This window comes from Hermetia illucens, chromosome 4, assembly GCF_905115235.1.
Source record: "Hermetia illucens chromosome 4, iHerIll2.2.curated.20191125, whole genome shotgun sequence".
Taxonomy (NCBI): Eukaryota; Metazoa; Arthropoda; class Insecta; order Diptera; family Stratiomyidae; genus Hermetia; species Hermetia illucens.
Window position 1 is genome coordinate 2,850,208 of NC_051852.1, and position 24,188 is coordinate 2,874,395.

The window sequence follows — 24,188 nt, forward strand, 5'->3', positions numbered from 1 at the left end:
AGTTTATATTTATTTATGCTAATTGAATCTCAGAATACCAGTTTCTTACAACAAAAATATTTTTATTATATAAAAGTAAATACTGAATTCAATAATTATTTCAACTTTGACGAGTTGATTATCAAGTGCGGGACTGCGTAGAAGTTTCGGAATCTGTTTCTCTTGGTTCTCCAAAGATAGCGAGAAATCCCCCTTAAACTGCTAATTTACAATAAGTATTAAACCGGACTGTGGAGCATGTTTAGAACAGAAAATACACACGCAGATACATAATTACGCAAACAAATTTCAACAAAGATGATTAAGTAATTACAAGAATAAATTTTCTTCCCTAGTCAACAATTGTTATTTCTCACAAATACTGCTATTTCGGGAACAATGTCTGCAGGTAACCAGCGTTGAACTGATAGCTTCCGAATTCGCTACTACTTGTTATAAAACCATGTCCCATCTTGCTATCTTGATCATTAGATACACGGTATCTGATGTGATGGTTAAATGATGATACAAATTCTGGTTTTTACTACAAAATTTGCTAATGATATTTATATATTCTCTTCTCACCCTGTATCTTCTGTTCATTCAGCGTGGTAAGATCTTGATTCGATCAAATTGAAACTAACAAAAAGACGCCAACCGGAATTCTTTTTGTAGGTGGTGGCTTTTAGTAGCTTTTTGTACGTAATCACTATTATGCAGATCAGATACTCTAGTTTCTTTCACGTCACCTTGCTAGGAAATATTCTGTTCAGTTTCTTTTTTTTTCCTTAGCAGTCATAATAGTATCCAACCGCCATAGTATGCTCATGATTAGACAACCAACAAATAGGATTGAGTTATTTTAGTCACTGAGTAACTCACATTTTGTTATTGCAACTTAGTTGATTGGTCAATATTTTGTTACTGTACTCGTTTATGTGCGGCAAGTAGAATGCAAATCTTAGACCTAAATAATATCGGAATTAACCTTCTCAGTTTAATCTTGGGGCGGCCGTGTAAATTCTTTGAAAGGAAAAGCATGACCAGTTTTGATTTATAGATACACCTATCTATTGTCTTCAAATTCTTAACCTGTTATTAAATGGTTTAATTGCTTTTGGAAGTAGGAAATAGTTTTGTTTCTGTTTTTCCTTCTTTTTTTTTTTTGCGGGTAGAGGCTTGATTTGCTTTCCTAATCATTTATTTAGTGATATTTCGTCTAAATTTTGAAAGTCATTGTTAAATGTAGATGAAATGGACCAGCAATAAATTCGATAATAAGTGGAAGCATGAACAAGAATAAAAAATCTGTTTGTGAAAAAAAATGTCAAATCAGACTTGTTTTTGTTGATACTAAAAACTTTAGCTTTAGCTGAGCTACTTTAACTAAGCAAATCAAACCATTTTGAAGATTTAATAGGTATTAGTCTATGAAATAGCAGTTTCTCGTTAATACTTCCTTGTTAGGTTTGGGGGAGTTGGTAGTGTGGAAAACCTGATCGATCAGATTGTTGTCAGTTGTTTGTAAATAAAGTACAAACGATTGACTAGAGGAGTGAACCCTTTATGAACAGAGTACGTAAAAAAGTCTAATAACATCAGCTTTACAGTAGAAAGAATGAAACCAACCACTTGGCTTGCCAACTGTGCTGAACTGCTTTAACTCAAAAATCTAGTAATGAGTGCATATTGAAATTAATTAATAAACGACTGTGATGCATCCATCTCAATTGTAATTTGAGTTGGAACTTGGAGTCATTTACACCTGAGTGTTAGCAACAAATGGACAACTTCGACGATGGTCTCAGCGGCAACTAATGAGGATCGCATCCTAGCCAACCTAACCCGCTATCAAGCTCTATATACCATTCTCACTACCGTATCTTATATATAAAAATCAATTGCTGTTCGTTAGTCTCGCTAAAACTCGAGAACGGCTGAACGGATTTATCTTATCTTGGTTTTGAAATGTCCGTGGAGGTCTACGGAAGGTTTAAAAGGTGAGAAAAATTCGAATAACTGCCGGTAAAACTCTAAAAACAGCACTTTTCTTCTTCCCATATAAGCGTTTTTTTTCTAAATAAAATTTAGAGTCAATTTGAACTTTATTGATATTCAATAAAATTCAATCACTCACTGTGTTTATCGGACCTCATATTACAGCTATGAAACGGACAAATTTTTTAACGCAACTAGAAATATTTGACAACTAAGTGACAATCTTTTATTTCTAAAAGGACATCAAATGTTTCACAGCTCAGAACATGTTGTATTGGAAAACAGAATTTCTGTTTTTAGTATTTTTGTTTCTCACCGTTTAAACCTTCTCTGAATTTCCATAAATATTTCAAGATCAAACTAGACTACCTAAACCTAGACTAGATATTAAGTTTTGTTACAAATTAAATTTCTGAACGCAACGATAATATTTGACAATCAACTAATATGTCAATCCATCCTGTTGCACTTTAGAACACGGAAAGAAGTATTACGATGTGGCGCGGCAAACAAGATGGCGCGGCAAACAACATGGCGCAGCAAACAAGATGGCGCGGAACTCTCCACTTTTTAGAACTCGCCACGGGAGTGGACGACTAGCGGTGAGACAGTGCCCTTGGTTGGGACAGGAAAAGACCGCATGGAAATAAGCCGGTCTCTTCTGTCTCCAACCTCGCCTGCGGACAGCCGTGTTTTTGTTGGTGATAACGGTGAACTAAATCAATTTGTAGGGATTTGCGTTTCCCCGAAGTATTGTGTTGTATTTCAATATTGCAATTTGAATTAAATCAGTGTTTTGAAAACTCGAATGATTTCGCATTTGAAAATTTTGTCGTCTTTACCAGAGCCGTTTGGGATCATTGTCTAGAATTCGATCTTCGGAGTGAGGTCTTTTGTGGCTGCTGGTTGGACCGTGATCGCATCCTCAGAATTGATTCGGATTTCACGTTAATTGTAGTACAGAAGATTGTTGGTGAGGGTTTTCGCTTCGGTGCAGTTCAGGAATTGGAAAATGAACAAACTAAAACGATATCTATGAGTGCGCGAGAACTTTCTTTACTTTGACGATCCTTTGTGATAGTGACATTCCAGATAATGTGCTCTTTTTTTTTTGATATTTTGTGATTGTGACACTTTACTGCTAAGTGAGCGAAAAATTTTCTCACTTTGATTATTTACAATTTACGATGCCGAGGAGAAGACGACCTGACTTAGGTCGTCGCAGTCAATCAAATGTACGAAGAGCTACCTCACGTGCTAACCGCACTGATGACCAGAGCGAAACAGATCAAGAAAATAGTCGTATTGCTATGTCAGAATTGCATTATTTAGTGAGTGATAATCAAGTAGATAGCCTTAGAATCCAACGAGTTCATGCACATCAAACACAACAACAGCAATCACGACATAATGAAATTGATCGAATCTGCAGACGGAATGCTTCACACACAATATGCTTTCTTATTAAATACGGATTCGTTTTGTTTGTTTTAAAATTATTTTATACAAAAGTTTAGGTCTTTTATTTATCGATTGAGGTAGTTCGAATTCTGCCAGGTCAGCTAGTCTGATATATTTTCAAACTAGGTACTTTCTTCTCTTCATTCAACATAAGACCTATAAGCATTATTTGAGAAATGTTGTCGACGATCGAACCAACTCATTTGCAATTGTTCTGGTTTTATATTCACATCTCTAGCAAATATGTTCACCCATCATCATCATCAAATGCGCTGCCTCTGTTATTAGCTTCTCAAATCTCCCTCTGATTTAGTAAACCCCATCTCTACTTAAATGTATCAAATCCAACACGCAACTCAAACCTTCTCCACGCCATTAAAATCTACTCATCCATTATTAACAGTCAAATCCACACAAACCCAAACGTTACTCAACCCAAATCGCCACTCGAGCTAACTCGATCAAGTTACTCTAATCTGCTCAACACCGCCCCCACGCTACGCAAATCTATTCAACGTCAACGGTACTCAAATATACCCAATCCCCAACATTACTCAAATTTACTCAATCCTCCCCTCCACGTAAATCAACCAAAATCGCTACACAAATCTACTCGATCATCATCGTTATCCAAACCTACTTAACCCCTTTCTAAAATCTATTCAACCCAAAACGCTACTCAAACTACTCAGGACACAACGCTACTCAAGTCTACTCAACCCGTAACGCTAACTAAATCTACTCTACCCCCAACGATACTCAAATTCACTCAATCCCCACGTTGTTCGAATCTCCCGAACTCAAACCTACTCAGCCTCCCCCCTCCGCTACTCAAATGTACTCAATCTCCAGTGCTGTTCGAATCTATTCGAACACCAACGTTACCTAAATCTATTCAAACCTCAACGCTATTCAAATCTAGTCAAAAATTAAAACTACTCAAATTTATTCAATTTCACGCTATACAAATCTACTCAACCCTCAATGCTCAAATCAACTCGACTCACAACGCTAACCAAATCTACTACTACTCAAATCTATTAGAAACCCAACGCTTCTCAAATCTATTCATCCGCCAACACCACTCAAACCTACTCGACAACGGTGCTCAAATTCACACTACTAAAATCTACTCAACCTCAAATCTATTCACACCCGCCCCACACTACCCGAATTTTTTCAAATCTCAACGCTCAAATCTACTCATACTTCAACGCTACTGAAACCGCAATGCTACCCAAATCTACTCAGCCTTAAGTTACCCAAATATACTGAACAAACAACGCTACACAATTTTACTCTGCCGTCAACCCTACTCGAATCTACTTAACCATGAACCCCACTCAACGTCGTGCTACCCAAATCTATTCAACCATCAACGATCCTCAAATCTACTCAACCACCAACGCTACTCAAATCTACTCAACCATCAAAGCTACTCAAATCTACTAAACTTCACGCTATTCAAATCTACTCAAGCATCAACGCCACTCAAATTTACTCTACTCGAATGACAACGTTACTCAAGTAACGCTACTCAAATCTACTAAGCCATCAGCGCTACTCAAATCTACTAAACCATCAGCGCTACTCAAATATCAACGCTACTCAAATCTATTCAACTTCACGTTACTCAAGTCTACTAAACCATCAGCGCTACTCAAATCTACTCAAACCGCAACGCTATTCAAGTTTACTCAACCTCATGCTACTCAAATCTACTCAAAGCCCAACGTTTCTCAAATCTACTCAAACCGCACCGCAACTCAAATCTACTCAGCCTCACTCTACTCAAATCTACTCAAACATCAAAGCTATTCAAATCTACTCAAACATCAACGTTACTCAAATCTACTCGAACCCTAACGCTACTTAAATCTACTCAATCCTGAACGCCACTCAAATCTAATCAAACTCACGCTACTCAAATCTACTCAACCATCAACGCCACTCAAATCTACGCAACCTCATACTACCCAAATCTACTCAAACCACAACGCTACTCAAATCTACCCAACCGCACGCTACTCAAACCTACTCAAACATCAACGCTACTCGAATCTACTCAAACTGCAACACTACTCAAATCTACTCAGCCTCACGCTACTCAAATCTACGTTTGGTTGAGTAGATTTGAGTAGCGTGAAGTTAAGTAGATTTGAGTAGCGCTGCGGTTTGAGTAGTGTTGGGTTTGAGTAGATTTCAGTGGCGTTGATGGTTGCGTAGATTCGAGTAGCGTTGCTGTTTGAGCAGATTTGATTAGCGTGAGGTTGAGTAGATTTGAATAGCGTGAGGTTGAGTAGATTTGAGTAGCGTGAGGTTGAGTAGATTTGAATAGCGTGAGGCTGAGTAGCGTTGATGGTTGAATAGATTCGAGTAGCGTGAGTTTGAGTGGATTTAGGTAGCTTGAGTAGATTTGGGTAGCGTTGATGGCTGACTAGATTTGAGTTGCGTGAGGTTAAGTAGATTTGAGTAGCGTTGAGATTTGAATAGGATCGACTAGCGTCGGGATTTGAGTAGATTTCAGTAGCATGAGTTAGCGTGAGGTTGAGTAGATTTGAGTAGCGTTGAGATTTGGGTAGATTTGGGTAGCGTTGATGGCTGCCTAGATTTGAGTTGGGTGAGGTTAGGTAGATTTGAGTAGCGTTGAGATTTGAGTAGATTTGAGTAGCGTTGAGATTTGAGTAGATTTCAGTAGTATGAGTTTGGGTAGATTTGAGTAGCGTTGATGGTTGAGTAGATTTGAGTAGCGTTGATGTTTGAGTAGATTTGAGTAGCGTTGATGGTTAAGTAGATTTGAGTAGCGTGAGATTGAGAAGATTTGAGTAGCGTTGCGATTTGAGTAGATTTGAGTAGCGGTAGAGTTCGAGCAGATTTGAGTAACGTTGATGTTTGAGTAGATTTGAATAGCGTTGATGTTTGAGTAGATTTGAAAGGCATGAGGTTGAGTAGATTTGAGTAGCGTGAGGTTGAGCAGGTTTGAGTAGCGTTGATGGTTAAGTAGATTTGAGTAGCGTGAGTTTGATTAGATTTGAGTGGCGTTCAGGATTGAGTAGATTTAAGTAGCGTTAGGGTTCGAGTAGATTTGAGTAACGTTGATGTTTGAGTAGCTTTGAATAGCGTTGATGTTTGAGTAGATTTGAGCAACGCGAGGTTGAGTAGATTTGAGTAGCGTTGATGGTTGTGTAGATTTGAGTAGCGTTGGGGTTTGAGTAGATTTGAGTAGCGTTGAGTAGATTCGAGTTGTGTGATATTGAGTAGATTCGAGTAGTGTTGATGGTTGAGTAGTTTTGAGTTGCGACACGTTGAGTAGCATTGTGGATTGAGTAGATCTGAATAACTTTTGTGTGTGAGTTGATTCGAGTAGCGTCGGGTTGAGTAGATTTGCATGGCATTGAGTTTTGAGCATGGTTGAGATTGATGGGGGGTTGAGGGGAGTGAGTTAAATAGGTTTGTGTTGCTTTGGGAGTTTGGTAGATTTCTGTAGCTTACGCTTGAGTGGATTCGAGTGGGGGGGGGGGAGGGAGGTGCGGTGAGTATATCTGGGTAGCGTTGGGGTTTGAGCCGATTTGAGTATCGCGGGTGTTGATTGGATTTGTCTAGAGGTGGCTTTTGAGTACCCTTTAAGATGAGTAGATTTCGGTAGCGTCAGAAGTGGAGTAGATTTGAGTATCGTTGCGGATCGGGTAGTGGAGGGCTGGTTAGGGATGAGTACCGCTGGAGGTTGAATATATTTTAGTAGCGTTAGTGATTCAATATCGATGGGGATTCAACGGATAAACGGGGGATGGTTGTGTAGATTTCAGTTGCGTCTGGTGGTTGAGAAGATTTCAGTTGCATTCTGGGTTGAGTAAATTTGAGTAATGTGGGGGTTTGCTAGCGATATTGTTTGGGTTATGCTGGGCTTTGAGTAGAATCGTTAGAGTTGAGAGTTGGATAGATTTGAGTAACGGTTGGATTGTCGTATCGTTTGGGGTACTGAAGTCTAGTAGCGTTGGGTTAGTGTGGATTTAAATTGTGCTGGAGCTTGTTTTTCGTTGCGGTTTCAGTGGGGTTTGAGTAAATTTGTGTTTTGGAGAGGTTTCTGTAGCGGTGTGGTTGGAAAATATTTGACTAACATTCTGGGTTGTGTAGTTTTCTGCTACGTTGAGTAGATTGTAGTGGTCTTCGGGTATGAATAGCGTCGGAGTTTGGGTAGCGTGGGGTTCGAATAGCTTTGTGAGTAGCTAGCTCCTAATCCCAGTCAAATCCATATGCTCCTCCGGTGCTAGATTAAGTTTACGAAAGGAGATATAATAAATCCATTCCAGAGCAATCGATTTCTTGATGAATGGTAACAAAGACTAAAGAAGGGAAAGATACACCTTTTGGATGTAGGGTCAGGTAGAGATATTTTGCGTTGATGGCATATGATCATTTGATGTCCTGCTCTGAATTGTTAATAATGGACGTATCTAGGATTTAGAACATAGGATCGCAGCTCTGCTGACCAGTTCTACTTTTCTATATTCTACATTTGTTAAAAGGGTTGAAAGCAAGAACCTCTCGAAACTAAAACTCGGAAATGATGGAGATTGAAATGGTAATGCAAAAACCTATGAGTAGTCCAACTTTTATTAGAATTGGATGATTTTCCACAATTAATTTCACAACTACAGATATGTTTCTTACTCACGGAAAAGCGCATTCCAAGTTCAAGTAACATAAACAGAAAACTCACTGCCACCCTCGGAATTTCCTGGGTTCACTACCCTTGGGAAAAGCACATTACATTCACTAGAATTCATGGGAAGTGTTAATAAATCTGTTTTCTCTGTAAAAGCAATTAATTACTCCACCGAGCGGCAGCAACCTTTCCCAATTAGTTTGCTGGTCCAAGAACCCGTACTAACGACAACCATCTGTAGTTTGAATTAATAATACTTTCAAGTATGAAATATGCAAAATGAGATATGTACATGAATGTGTTCATAATGTATTCATATTAAAGAATTTGTAGCGCCAAATTCAATGTCAAATGGATTTATTTGCTCATAGTCATCTGGGTAAATCGGTGGATTGTGTGATTTAGCAGTTTTGAATGTGGCAGGAACATAGGCCAATGCACAGGTGGGTTGCGGGCTATTAATATTCATTGACGCTTAATTTCGCTCCATTCTTTCTGCAATACCTATTGTCGTGATTGGGAGAAGGTCTAACTAGATTATAAAATATTTCGAAAGTATCTTAGTACGTAGATACGAGAGCTACTTAGGTGGATGTTAGACTTTCGAGTTTGGATTGAATGCCTAGACCACACTGGATTCTTTGAACAATGACGGAAGTAAAAATAAGACATTTATCAAACACGCGTCTTGGGAACTATCATTTAAATCTGAACATGAACATGTTATTATAGGGCGCAGGTTGAGATACAATAGTTTTGTGGTTGTCAGAAGCAGGTTGCATGCGTGTGATACATGTTAAGTCCAAGACCCATGAGTTGATTTGGTGGAACAGGATGCAAACGAGTTAACCGTCTAATGGGACCCAATGGAGTTTCTATTCACTGACATTGAATCACGTCAAGTGGAAAATAATATCATCCGAAGGTCTTGTTCCATATCATGGACTATTACCGGATTGTAAACCTGCGTTTTACTATGAACCCAAATTCTTATTTGCTTGGTTCCTTTTTAATAAATTAATCAAACTAAAGGCTGCACCTTAAATTAAATTATTCTTTCCCTCGGATTCCATAACTGGACAACAAATTTGTAGAGTCAAATTGGGGGCTGTTTTCACAATTCCATTTAGTCCCAATTGGCAGACGACCAAGATTTGGAATTGTACTTCGTCCTGCAGTTAGTTGACTTTATTCCATCTTGTAGTCTCCAATTTGTAATTTAACTGAACATTTCGCAACATTTCATTAGAATATTTTCATCTCCATATCTAGGGCTATCTGCACCTCACATAGTAGAAATGATACCAACATCAAAACTTCTCAAATTACTGCTCCGTGACCAATTATGTCGTCTCATTCAATGAGGGTGCATGATCTTCATCATATAAGACACAATACCGGAGGAGATACTATCGTACACGAAGGGAGAACTGATAGCGATGACGTATGCATCTGTATATAAATGAAGCGTGTATGCTTATCGCAGAATATTTATATAAGCAGATGTAGGTAGATATGGCTATTAAAGTTACCGAGAAAGTCGACGAAAATGTTGGTAATATGTTCGTGTACGGGAGTTGAACCTTTAGAGGGAGTCGAAGTCTTTTGGCCATGTCTACCTATTTTCGTTTAATTTTTAGTTGAAAGGAAAATGTAATATTTAAGACACCTTTTAGAGATGGGTAGGTGATGTATATAATATTAAAAAAGTGATATCACCATAAAGTATGATATTACAGTACCACCATCGAGCTCGATCCAAACATTACAACATCACTTAACATTACCGCATCACAAGCATAACAGAATTACCAAGCATCATCGCATTAGCAAGCATCACCGCATTACTAAGCATCATTGCATTACCAGGCATTACTGTTTTATCAAACATCATCTCATTAGCAAGCATCATTGCATTACCAAGCATCACAGCATTACCAAGCATCATCACATTGTCAAGTATCATGGTATCATTTAGCACCATCGCATTACCAAGCATCATCCCATTACCTAGCATCATCTCATTACAAAAGTGATGTTGTAATATAGTATCACCTAACATTAGCGCTCTTCGTAGGACAAGTCGCGACGGTAGTTGTCGATGCGAAAGCCGAATATAGGGCTGGCATTGGGCTTGCTTTATTTTGGCTTCAGGCTGGTATTGGGCTGACTTTTAGACTGGTTTCGGACTGGCTTTGGGCTTGCTTTTGGTTGGCTTTTGGGCTGGCTTTTAGACTAGTTCCGGAATGGTTTGGTTTGCTTTATTCTGACTTTTGAACTAGTTTCGAATACTCTGGGGAGTGTTTTCGGATTGGCTTTGGACTTGCTTTAGGTTGACTTCGGGCTCACTTCGGGCTGGATTAGTTTCTGGCTTTGGACTAGAAAATGATGTCGAGTGCATGGGCATATGGTGATGCAGATTCTTGGCTTTTAGTTATAGATTGTAATGTTACGGATTAGATTAAATGTGGGCTGCTAAATAGCGTTGGTCTACGTAATATTTCCAAGCACAAGCAACTGAGGCGACTAACGACTGCTGATATCGACTATCAGTTGCGAAAGGGTGAATTTGATTTTGTGTATGATAGGCAAACTTTAATTACGTGAAGCAAAGATAACATGTAAGTAAAGTAATGCTTCTTCGCAATGATTATAATTCCCTGTTCTTTGCATGCGGATCAATGATGGGTTTTACGGGACGTCCTGGAGTCGTAATCCACTCAATACTTTTGCAACGACGAATTTACACTTCAATAGAGTGGACACACTCGGTCCAATCGATAAGCGCCATCTGCGGCGAGCTCTTTCTGGGATTTTCGCCAAGGGCATTTCGCTGCGGAATTCGATGGACGTTAACCCGATAGACTACTCCGTCTGGTCCAACCTGGACTTGACTACACGACATGCCAGAGTTGATGCAGGGATGATATTAAAATTGATGAGTATGGGGCGATCGTTAGAAATTTTCGTAAACGACATCGCAAATGTATTGAAGTTCAACAAGGAAATTTTGAGCATTTATTGAATTTGTTTGTTCTTCATTTGGCACAGTCTGTGTCACGCTTGCCATTTTCAAATTTTGAATCAATTCGCACTACTTAGCAGCCGCCGACCTTAGATAGCGAAGGCTTAAAATTACGGCGCTTTGTACGAGGTGTTGGCTTATAAGTGAGCTGCATGGATGTCCATAGGGACAGTGCCCCATGCAAACCGCCGTAATCTTGTATGCGTCTGGCACATGAGCTCTCGTAATCGGGCTATGTTATAAGCGGACCAAATCCTACTTGACTTGCACAGGTGGTAAACCTTCGTCTCTCAGCACCGCGGCACGGTAAGTAGTGCGGATAGAGTCCGCCGTTAACAGTTGCCAGCGAGACACCGACCGTACTCACAGAAAGACTGCCAATAACAGAGCTCCGCCTGGCCAATCCGTCAGCCCGCTCATTCTCCTCTGTATTATTATGGCCGGTAACCCAGACGAGGGTGACTTTGAGCGTGCCGTCCAGACTGTTCAGGGCATTTCTGTACTGCCCCATCAACTTGAAGGATGTTGTCGCTGAGTACAAGGCCTTAATGGCTGTTTGGCTGTCGGTCAGAAAGGTTACGTTGCGCTTGGATCTCAGATCATGCTTCAGCCATCGGCAGACTTGCACTATCACCAGTAATTCCGCTTGGAATACATTGGCGAAACCTGGTAGACCATACGAATTGGATACAATGTGTGTATTGGAGGCAACCCCCGCGCTGATTCCACAGATCATATTTGATCCATCGGTGAAAAATACTGTGTCAAACCTAGCAGCACGCCGCCGGTTTTCCACTTTGTCCTGGTTGGAAAGGCCACAGCAAAGTTTCTCGTGAATTTCAGCTTGCGCGTGGCATAGTCCGCGGCGAGATCTAGACTGTAAAGTATCCAACTATGAGCTGAGAAGGATCTCCAGACAGACACTCTCCAGTTCACCACCCTAAGATTCCCATTGTCGATTAGTAGATATCAGGGACCTCCTCCCAACCATCACAGTTCTCCGAGCTGGAGAAATAGAAAGTTGGTGAACTGCCCTTGTTACGCACCAGTAGGTTTATAGTAATAATAAAATCAAGGAATCATCCGGATACAGAAAAGCGTGCAGATTCTTCTTCGCAGGGATACATACTCTAGGTCAGTCCTGATCAGCGACTCCTGTGCAGTGGAATAAACTAAAATATTTTCTTTGGAGCCCTTTGATAGTTCGGTCGCCTCCGACCCAGGGCTCCTGTGTTAATAATAATAATAATCGTTGGCGCAACCATCCATATTGGATTAGGGCCTTGAAGTGTGTTAGAGCACTTCATTCAAGACCGTAACGGTACACTACAGTAGTACACTGTAGGAGGAATTGTGGTCAGCATTGCACTCGGCCGAGATTATTACCCTGAGTGGATTGAGGTACTCAATCACAACTGAGTTGACTGGCACACCGACGCCAAATCACGATACAAATCCCACTAACGCCAGTGAGATTTGAACCGCGACCTTCCCTAGGATAACCTCGTGCTCTAACCACTCAGCTATCCGACGCCTGTATTAGTGAAATTTATCTGCGTTACCCTCAGCATGATCTACTTGCGTGGGGGGTTTGTCACTCCCCGTCGAACCGTCTATCCTCATCTCCTTCAATAGCTCGTTGGCGGCATCGATTAGGTCCAAGTCGTCGTCCGGGTTTGCGCTTTCACCTTCCGTTCCGTTCCTGACTCCGAAACACACTTTTCCAGTGCCCCCAGGCCCTCTCCATTTAGGCGGAGCAGAAAAAGTCGGCAATTTGTCCTCCTCCTCCTTGATAACAACCCAGTCATTCATGGGAATCCTGGATTTTGAAGGCGCTGGGATTGCACGAGCCTGTCCTTATCCATGCGGATCTTCGGCAACCGGATGCGAGGGACCGGTCTCCTAGAAATCTCGTCGTAGGAGATGACTTTAATCTTTAGGCCCTCCCAGGCGTCACTGATCTTTGCGCTACACGTAAGTGGCTCCTGGCAACGTCGCTGAAGGGTTTCGTAGTTCGTGGGTCGTTGACTGGCTGTTGTTGCGTACTTTTCTCCAGATGTTGCTTAGCGTCCGAGCTCATGCCCGGTCTACTCCGCTTGTGATTTTGTTCGACCTCGTCTTAAGATCGATTGCATTTGAGAGCGATGGGCTACGCCGTCTGCTCGTCTGCCAGACATTTGCTGTTGCATTCTTTGACAATCACCTGGTATTTCGCAAGGTATTTTTCACCCCGTTCGTCGACAATATCTACGTCCTTATTATTAGCAATCTTGGTAAGAATATGCATGGCCTTCTGGTACTGGCTCTTGAGAAGGACCCCCCTTCGGTTCTTAGACGGTTTCCGGTGACCGACGTTCTTGCCTGTCTTTACTTTTGAGGGATCGCTCAACGTCGAAGGTTTCTGGTTAAGAATATGGCACTATGTCTGGTACTCGCTACACCCAGCTTGACGGGATTGGATTCCAGGCTGGAAACTACTAGTCTGTCTGCCGCTTCACCTCGGGAGGTACCTGCGGTTGGTTACAGCCTAGTGGTGCAACGACTGTCACCGAGTGTGCTGTTCTTGACGGCTGTTGTCTCCTGACTGGATGCCAGCAGCTCATTCTCCAATAACGCGCCTGGCATCACCACCACTATCGTCGGTTTATTTGTTTTTTTTAAATTAAGTCCCACGAACAGTTCGGGAAGAATATCCACCCTGGCTAGCCCGGCCATCAGGGTAAGGGTCTTATTTGAAACTGAAGGTGCCCAATGTATTCAGTGTTCGCATACTAAAGACCAAGCTCACCATTTGTCACGCAATCCTCGGCGTATGCTGTTCCGCCTTGGTTTGGGGCCCTATTAGCCCCTTCTCCAGTGCAGGGAGGACGATCCCCGGACTTTTGCTTCGGTTCACTTGCACCTAACACATGGCCAGCAGACAGTCAGCCCCTAACACATGGTGAGCCTACCCAGCCAGCCCGACACTACACATTTTTGGCCAGTCCGAAGACGATTTCCAGCGGCCATCAGGAGGTCGTGTGTGGACTTGCCGAATTATACAACTTTAACCTGAAGCATAATGTGATCTTTAATTTTCTTTATGAATATTTCTGGTTTTTGTTTCTAATTTGATTTTATATGTAGACTTGTTTTCTTCATCTTAGATGAACGGAATTTTGTCGAATGTATTTTAAATTACGTTTAAGAATTATGCAGGCTCTTGGTTTTTCACAAGAGGAGTCCCAAATTACCTGCATGCTTCCTTGCAGACCTCGAATCTGCCCCCGGTACACCCAGAGCTCCTGAGTCAACACTATTCCAATGTTCTCCTTGGAACTTGCCCTTGCAATCACTACAGATGCAACTCTCGCATGGTGGAGGTTTATCTGGGCTATTTTAGTGCTGGCCATTGGCTCCGTTATTGATTCGAGCTCTTCTCCACTATCGGAGTGTCACCCTCCTCCTTCGACAGTGCGCTTTCCTGCGCATCGCTGTCCACCCTGAGCCCTAGGAGTCCTCGGTCTACGTCGCCCAGCTTCTGCTCTTCGCTGGGCAGCAGGTCTATTTCCTTGGCTAAATTTCGAGGCTTCTTCAGGGACCTCGGTCTGTTTTCCACCCGGTGCCTTCTCCGAGGTATCTTTCCTCGGCTTTTCCCTGTGCACATGCACGGGTATATTGCCAAATCGGTAGTTGATATGACAACTACGACGTTTAATTGCCTCCAGGGATCGGTCATCTACCCCGATCGTGAGGAGTTTACCCTTGCCCTCCACCTTGCTTCTTAAGACTCTCCATAGTCGGGTATGGAGGTCTTCATTCTGAGCGATTAGGAGGCTCATAAGGTCTTCCGTTTCTATTGCCGCGGCTTTTGGCAGAAAAACTGTCACCATGTGGGTTACCGGTATATCGTCCCCAGCACATGTTGACAGTTCCACCCCTTCCCAGCCTGGCAATCTAGGACCTAAGGTTCTAACCCATTCTGCGGTGTCTTCCGTCACGCAGTCCACCAGTATAAGGTCTGGTCGAAAGCGTATCTCGGTGAACACCAGTTTCGAAGTCCAACCCTTGATCATCTGCCTGACGACAAGGTCCTCAATGATTTCCTACTCCTCACGAGTGAGTATTTGCTCGGGAAATATTTTTGGCAGTATGACCAGTCGAATGCCCTTGACCGTACTAGCATAGCTAATGGCGGGCTTCCTAGGTCCTGCCTTCACTCCTGACCTGCCCGGGTTTTCTCTCCCCTTGGGTTCAGGTTTGGATTTTTTGGGAGCATTCCCTTCATGCGGGCTGATCTCCGCTGCTCCCCGCTTTCTCGGCTCCGGTAGAGATGGCTTAGGTCTGTCCTGAGCCTTCTTAAGGGCCTCTTCTGGTTTCAGGCCTTCCTTCAGAGAGCACAGGTATCATTTAACACCGGCACCACTGAGACCTGTCTTCTTCCTGACGTCTGTTATATCTATCTCAGACGTGCTTTTGCTGGACCCTGCTCTTTGAGCAGTGGTGTTCGTTGGCCGTTGTCCACGCAGTATACCAATGTTAACTTTGGATCCACTGCTTGACGTCCCAACTTCTTCCTTCTTGGGTGTAATCACCTGGCTCCCAGTAAGTCAGAGATGTGCTTCCGCCTGATTAACCAGTTTTTGTGTGGTACGGGGCCCCGCTTGTTTGGTTTTCGTTTTCTTTTCTTTTTTTGTACTCATTTGATTCCCACGAGTATAAGGGTTAGGATGTCCGCCGTGCCATAGCCCCCCGTAGCACGGTAAGGTCTAACTTACTCACTGAGGCGACCAGGTATCAGTGAGGCTCCGTTCGAATACAATCAGTTACCCCCGACTGCAAACTATCCAATGGACACGGTTCGCATAGCACCCTGGATTGGGGGAGGTGTTTTTCGACTCCCCAGTCTAGATCCGTTGCGTTTTGTTAATAGTAGGGTCACCTGTATAGGGTGTGACTATCACCACTCACTAACGGTCTTGGTAGACGAGAGGCTTGGCCCCTGAAAAGCTACGCACCGTCCCAGAGGAGAGACAGCTCATTCTCAGAGAGAGATAGGTTGGCCTCAGGGAGTTATTTTCCGCGTCAGCTCATCTTGCAGTGCACTGCTTGACCCCCTTTATAATTTTCCATACTTATCTGTCTTCGAGTAATTTTATCTATTTGCATAACGGTTTAGATTTATTTCAATTCATCTGTTATGGAGTGTTCGTTCAATAGCAACTTCCCTGTTTTTCGCTTCAAACAACCTTCAATGCAGTTCTAGACATTGACCAAGTACTCCCTTCTTTTCTGTACCTGCGTCATTGAAGTAGAAGCATTGGTTTCCCTCCTTGGCATCAACCTTTAGCAATGGTGGCTGCATCGCTTGGTCAAGTCAGAACCAGCTACCCTGAAAGGAAATGCATACAACATCCGCATATATTGTTGCCCCGACAATGTGGAGCAGCTCAGTGTGGCTTGCAGGCATCTAAGATACGTACGGATGCATGTATCTATGCTCGTAAGTGTGGAATTGCATGCACGATGTGGGTACACGACTGAGCAGGTGTATTTCTTGAAATCTCAACAGCTTCCCGTTGCACTGGTGCATAATGCGAACTGTGCGAAAAACTATGTAAGGGATCGCCTGATGAGAAGTATCTTTGACTCATCACTTCGACAATTTGTATAGCTCGAACGGGTTGTCGATTGTGGGAGATACTCAATGTGTTCTTGTAATTCTAGTCAGATGCATGAATATCTAGTCGGAAATAGTGAATCTGATAGGACTTCCCTGCCTTCAAGTAGTCGTCGTTGTACATTTATTGAGTGCAGATTTGTATCTTTCATCTGCAAAATCGATTTTCATTTCGACGTGCAATTCTATTGGATGAATCTATTTTCAGACATATGTTGATGCTATTGGGGACCACAACATATGCAGCAATTTTGGAATAGTAACCGCATCCATGATTACGTTTTGTATCTATTTGAGGCAGATACCGTGTTCCGATGTGAGCAGATATTGCATTGTTGCAGCACTTGAACAATTCATCTAATTGCATTCTATTATCGTTTTAGGCAACCTAATGAGGCGGTATGCGCACAGGTATACGTCCGTACGTACGAGTATTCATGATTTGCGGCATTTAATTGAGGCCAGAAGCCATACCCTGTCAATCGACGGGGCTGACAATAAATTTTATCGCATGTGACAATATATTGTCTTTGCCTTGACCATTTGTCCGTGTTTAATATTTGCTGGTCCATGAAAACGGAAAGTCGCCGGGATACAGATTGCATAGATCATGTGCGATTATGAATCTTTTGTCTATGGCTAGACGCACATTTGTATCTGGGGTGGGTTATTAAGGTTCAAATCAGGCGGCCATGCCTACGCTTGCTAGCACGACATAGATATTCTTAAGAATGCGAATTCTAAGTCATTTTCCAAGGACTTCATTCCACTGAGTAGATTACATTCAATACTACGTATAAGCGAGTGATTTCGTTGTCTATTGAGTGATTCAGTCATTTGCTCTTACTTTTAGCTGACAAAGTGCAAGTATTCAGTGGATTATCGACAATAATTACCCCTCGCTTGTGAAGCGGATAATGAAGCGATAAAGATACTTGGATATTAATAAAACATGGCAATTGCTTAATCTCACGTGCTGTTTAGATGCATCGCCTTGATACAGATTCTGGAACGTGAAGCATTTTGAATGCATGAGGCTGGCTCAGGCTATGAATTATTTAGGCCGCTAATTTCATCTATGTTTCTTATTAATCCCGAAACTTTCTAGAACCAAAAGTGCCATTTGGCTTATCCAGTGATATCTGCTCGTGAATTTGGGAGCTGGCCTTTTTTGTGAATTGACCTGCTTTTTGCCTGGCTGAGGCTAGTTGAACCCGGGTATCTAAAACCGGTCAGTTGGCCTCTGGGATTTTGGATATGGAGCCAACGTTGTCTTTGATGGTATGTACTTTGGTGTTTTTTGTTTTTTGGTTTGCAAACCATTTCATTGACTAGGAGTCGATTTGATATTCGTATAAATTTCACTTTAGAGTTACCAATGTTTTTATTCCTTCTAATCGGAGTCCATTCGTGGGAGAACAAGTTTTTTTTCTGGAGTATTTGGGTCTATTCGGTATGCCATTAGCTTTTTTTTAGTGTTATCTGCAGAGTTTTAGAGGATTCTAGTTCCTTATGTAATTTGGCTTACGTATGTCGTCATTTTACTTTGTTTATTATTTGTTTGTAATGGGGACTGTCATGTACAATGGACCAGATGCTTCTAGTTTTTTTGGGTTACGGAGGAGTTTTAACTAACAGTCAGCTTAATTCAGATCTGTAGACTGCTTTCTATATAGCCAAAGGGGCTAGCAAAGCATACTAGATATTGTGCCAAATCGAAAACATTGAGGTAATCAAAAGAATCATTAGTTACCTTTGCCTTATTGTCCAATCTTCTGTAGTTAGTTTGCTTGTAGACGTACTATTTGGTCAATAGAATGCAAGAGGTGATTGGGTTCATTGGTAGAACCTGTGGTGTCTGTAGCTACGTGAATGGAATTAGATATGAAGGGAGGTAGGGATATGTTTTTTGCAGTGAGAAGTATTCAAAACTGGACACTTCAGTGTTTTGCGTGGAAAGTTTACAAAGAAAATCGTTGCACAGTGATGGAATACTGACCTAATTCTAAAACTTGACACAAAAACACAAAAAATAAATACAGGGTAAAGGTGTAGATGAATGCATTTACGCACTCAGTGGTGTATTCCCGGTTCGGTACGTCGTCGGACTACCAACTAAACACCTCCCCATCGTTAGAGAGCTAGCCGGGAACCACTTGTCACATTACTTCGGGCTAGTTCCTGAACTTTCCCGCCTTGCGGAACCTTCAAATCAGGGAATTCCTTTCACCAACGGGATGAGAGAGGGTGAAGAGAACTGTCAGTTCAAGAAACTCCCTGCCATCCAGCTCCTCCACCGATCGAGCTCAATCTTCTTAGCAACGAGAAGGCTCCACCTGTCAACTCTCCTCAGTATATCTTCGACAATGTTGCTGCTGACGAACCCCATCCCAACTTCCACAAGAAAAAAAAGTGTGCTGGGCGTCGTCCACAACTCCATTGCAAAACACCCAATCCGGAGATCGCGCCTTTCCAATCTTGTGCAGGTAAGACTGAAAACTTCCATGCCCACATAAAAATTGGGTAAGGAAATAGTCAGTCTCACCATGCTTCCGATTCAGACACGCACCTTAGTTACCAATGAGCTGCGCAGTCCATCTGCCTCTAGTTTCATTTTGCCACGAGAGCTGCCACTCGTCTGTCGTTGAACTCATTAGGGGACGTCGCAGGACCCCCAATGTTTGCAATTAGCCTATTTAACGCCGAAACTCCAGGTGCAGCCTTGTTCGCTGCTGCTTTGATTTGCTCAAAAAAGCTCATCTTTGAGTCAAGAGTCAACCCGAGGTACTTTACCGCTGATTTTGACTCGATTAAGGACTTGCCGAACGATATGGGATGCAGGGTCGGAATTCTCTTTTTAGCCAGGATGACTTGTTCGGTTTTTTTTCAGTTCAAGGTTGAAACCATGAGTTGTCATCTATCCGCTTTCCCGTCGCATCAATATGCCGCGTCTGCTTTGCATCTGTTCGACAGTGCGTTCAGCAACAAGCGCCGCAACATCATCTGGATAGCCGACCAGGCGCACCTCTTCTGGTATGTCGATTTTAAATAGATTATTATAGGTAACATTCCAGAAGTCCGGCTCTAGAATGGATCCCTGTGCTACCCCCGACGTGACCTCCATCCTCCTCTGACCCTCTAGTGTTTCATAGAGCAGGGAGCCGTTCCTCAGATAGCCCCTCAATATTCGTAAGAGATAGTTGGGCACGTTGAAAGTATTGTCTAGTGTGCCTAGAATGTCTTTCCATCTTACGGAATTAAAGGCATTTCTGACGTCAAGTGTTACGAGGAGCACCACTCGTCGAGTTCGGCGGCTATGTGCCTCCTTTCATCGAACGGCGCCCACGACTTGCATGACAGCATCAACTGTGGATCTCCCTGCTCTAAAACCAAACGGCCGGGGAGATAAATCTCTAGCAGCGCGTATCGTTTCAGCGAGTCTACTTCTGATAAGCTTTTCGAGCACTTTTCCAGCAGTGTCAAGTATACATAGTGGGCGATATGAAGACGGCAACTCGGGGTCGCCTTTCCCTTTATGGATCAGGACAAACCTCGCCACCTTCTAACGAGCAGGGAAATTGCCCTCTTTCAGGCAAGCGTCTAATGCGCCGAGCAGTAGGTCTGGCCGGTGTTGGAATACCAGTTTACATACCTCTGCTGGAATACCATCGGGTCCTGGTATCTTCTTGCTTTTCATACAGAGGACTACCTGTTCCAACTCTTTTAGAGAGAAAAGTGGACAGTCCTCCACACTCTCTGCGCCGACGTCATCATCCCATACGGGGTGCGCAGGGAATAGTGCCCTTACAATGCGGTCCATCTACTCGGCCTTAAGTGGACAGGGTTTCCGCAGAGCCCCGATTTTTCGGGTTACCAGTTTGTAACCGAGTCCCCACGGATCCCCATTCACCTTGTCAACCAGGTCTTGCCAGCAGCGAGCTTTGCTCTTATTTATTGCGCTGCGGAGTCTACTTTTGGCTGATTTGAACTCCGTCATTATGGTATATGCTTCCTCCCGGTAGTTTAGACATTGTGTTAAGCGGCGGAGCCTATGACACTCCTTCCGAAGCTCTGTGATTTCCACTGTCCACCAATACATATCAGGTTCATAACTGAATTTACGACAGTGTCAGCTGCGGCGCCACCGCCCCCAGGAGTACCCTCCAGCGTGGCCCTACCTGTTCCCAGAGTTTCGGCAAACTTCCCGGTGTTCACTTTCGTGAAGTTCCACGCATAGAAAGATCGCTGAGGTGGCGCTCACCGAAAGTTTGTGTCCACCACTTCGAAAGCAATGTATTGGTGGTCACTTGCCGAGAAGTCTTCCAGAACTCGCCACCCGTCCACCAGCGACACCAGTGATTCCGACGCGAAGGTTACGTCTGGAATGCTTCCTTCGCAGTCCGGGCGCCGGAACGTTGGAGTGGATCCGGTGTTTAGAACTACCAGTCTTGTTCTCGCCGCCATTTCCAGAATTCGTTTGTGCACTGTTGGCGGAGGCTTTCCTACACACTTGTGTAACACAATTTCTGATGTTGGAATGGCGCTTTGGCTATCCGAGAATTTTGCGGAGGAAGTTAAGGGGTCGAAAATTTGGAGAGGAAGGAGATCTTGAGATTTCTTTGTATTGAGATTTTGGTTGAATTTTGGGACCTTTGGATTGATCAATTGCATTGTTAGTATTTCGCATTCTACTTATTTCTTGTCTTGTCTATATTGTGCACATTGCATTGGACGGAGAAGGTAAGATTAGGAATATTTCACTTGTTTTTTTGTTTATTTAACAGTCTGATCAGCTTTTTTTAATCATGACGTGGTAATTATTGAGTTCTTCGCTCGTTTGATCTGAAGTCAACATGTGAGATAGCGGACGCGCCCCTAAACCTAATATTGACGAAAGAAGAGCAGTGGGTTGGAAGACGACCCATCATCAGGGGGCTCGCGCGAAACAGCACTGGACTTCAGCTACTTTCGAAGACTCCGCTTATCCGCCGACTGACGACACTCAACAGGGAACTTCTGGAATGACGACATAGGTTCAAGGACCTTATGATGTGACGCCGGAAACGGTGTTGATGTCGTATTTGGAAGTCAGGTTGACTTTGTTTGTTGAGGAGGCGTTGGATGAGGAACAACCCTCCGAGGGAGGATCGGCCGCCAGCTACTGTGTGGCTTTCGTCGCCACTACCCCCTGTAACTCTCTTAGCTAGTTCGTCGGTTCGGCCTCGAGGAAGGATATCCCCTGATAAAATTTTTCATGTTCTGAACTCTTGGGGCCTACGATATGACGAGTCCGAGGGACCTTTGCCGATCGACAAGTTTCTTTTCAGGGTCGAATCTTTTACCCATTCAACCCTACAAGGGAACTTTTCGCAATTACTGCAATATTCTTATTTATTGTTTACCGGAGAAGTTGTCGATTGGTATTAGGAGTTTCGGCAGGGCAACCCAGACGCTCAGTGGCCGGATTTGAGGTACGTTCTTCGGGATCAATTTCGGGATCGTTTGCCAGACATTGATCTCTGGGAGTGAATCCGAAGTCGAATCCAGAAAGATCAAGAACTCTTCGCGGAGTTTAATAGGAATAGGAGGATATCGAGGAAGGAAGGGAACCTCAAGGGCAGCGCCTCATTGAAAAACTGAGGCAGAGGAATCAATGATTGAGGTTGTGATCCTTCGTGGATCTTGCACCCCTTGGTCGCGGCACACGGGTCCCGAGGTTTACGGCTCCATGCACGGTCGTACCACTTTTTTTTAATTTTTTCAACTTTAGTTCGCGTTCTGTTTTAACTCGATAGGAGTCACGAATTTCCTTGTTTGTTTGATGGTTTTCAGATTCGGCGCGGACCGGAGAGGCCATTGAAAGACTAGAAATTTGTAGCCTAGCAATCTCCAAATTTCCAAACTACATTGCTACCGACACCTCGAAAAAGCCTCGAATAGGGACTGACTTCATGCTAAAGACCTTTGGCTATCGAAAACCGACTATGATTGTTTTCTGGAATGTTCCACCGTTCTTCGACAACGGTACCGATGGTCCTCAGAATATTCGCTTTCTCCAACTTGACCAGAAATTTACACGATATGAGCTCGACATTCTGGACCTAAAGGAAGTAAAATTCTGGGACTCTGAAGAGTATTCCTCTCCTTCTCTGCTTTTATACTCTAGAAAAGTTGTAGCAGATGCGAACCCGGTGTCGGGTTGTTTCCGACGTGCTCTCTTGATATGGGAGCCGGTTTCTGACAGACTTCTAACTGCAAGATTCCGGTCCAGATTAAGGAGCACCACATTTTTACAATGCCACATAGCAACGGGAACTTCCAAAAGAGCGGAGAAGGAAGTTTTCTTCGCGGAATTGCACGCAGTTCAGAAGACGTTTCGTAAATATGACGTTGTGATTTTGATGGATGATCTGAATGCCAAGGTGGGCCCTGACAACACCTTGCTCCAACGTGTGATGGAGAAGCACGGATCGTAATGATTATGTGAGGAATAATGTGAGGTTTTTTGGATATCAGCAGTTTCCACCGCCTCGTAATTGGTAGCACATTGCTTGAGCACAGAGCCTGTCATAACGTTAGTTTGGGTTTTAACTGATCGACACGGTATGATCAATTTTACGATTGGCAATAGATTTCATGACTCCATGCAACATCAACCGCTTGTATGATCCATTTGTTGGCAGATAAACTGAGTAACCTTCCTGAGCATATCGTTGAGCACTGGGTAGCCATCAAAAATGTTCTTTTCTTGGGTACTACTCTACGAACCGAGGAATGGAAGGGGTTTAAGGCATTTTTACCATTACGAGTGATGTTGAGCGTAACGCGTTTGAACTCCGAGATCGAGCAAAATTCCGGAAAGTCTAGCGTAGTGCGCGCCGTGGCAAAAGGGTATTTGCTATTGCACTGATTAGGGGAGGCGGAAGATGCCGCAGGATGCAATGATTTTAGAAGTGTATACCCCATCAAGAAAAAGATTACACGTTGTTACAAACTTTTCGATGGTCTCGCAAAGGTTTTCAGTGGTCGGCTTCTCATCCACGATCACCAGCAACTGAAGACGTAGAAAGAACATTTCACCGTCGTTCTTAACCGTGTCACATCAGGTGAGGTTCTTCCTGTTCAGGCTGAAATGGCTAGTCACCGTAACATGCGGATATATACTGTTCCTCCAAGCAGAAGAGAAATTATTTCGGCCGTCAATGCACTCTAGCAGAGTAAAGCACAATTATAACAGAGATATTTATCGCTGCAGTTGCAGTTGCTGCAGATCTGTTACTTCCATTCGTACGGAAATCTTTTGAATCCGAGGCTTCTCCCACAGACTGGAAGAGCGGGTAGTCGATAAAATTTCAAAAAAGAGGACCCGTTTGAGTGTGACAATTGAAGACGTATCTGCG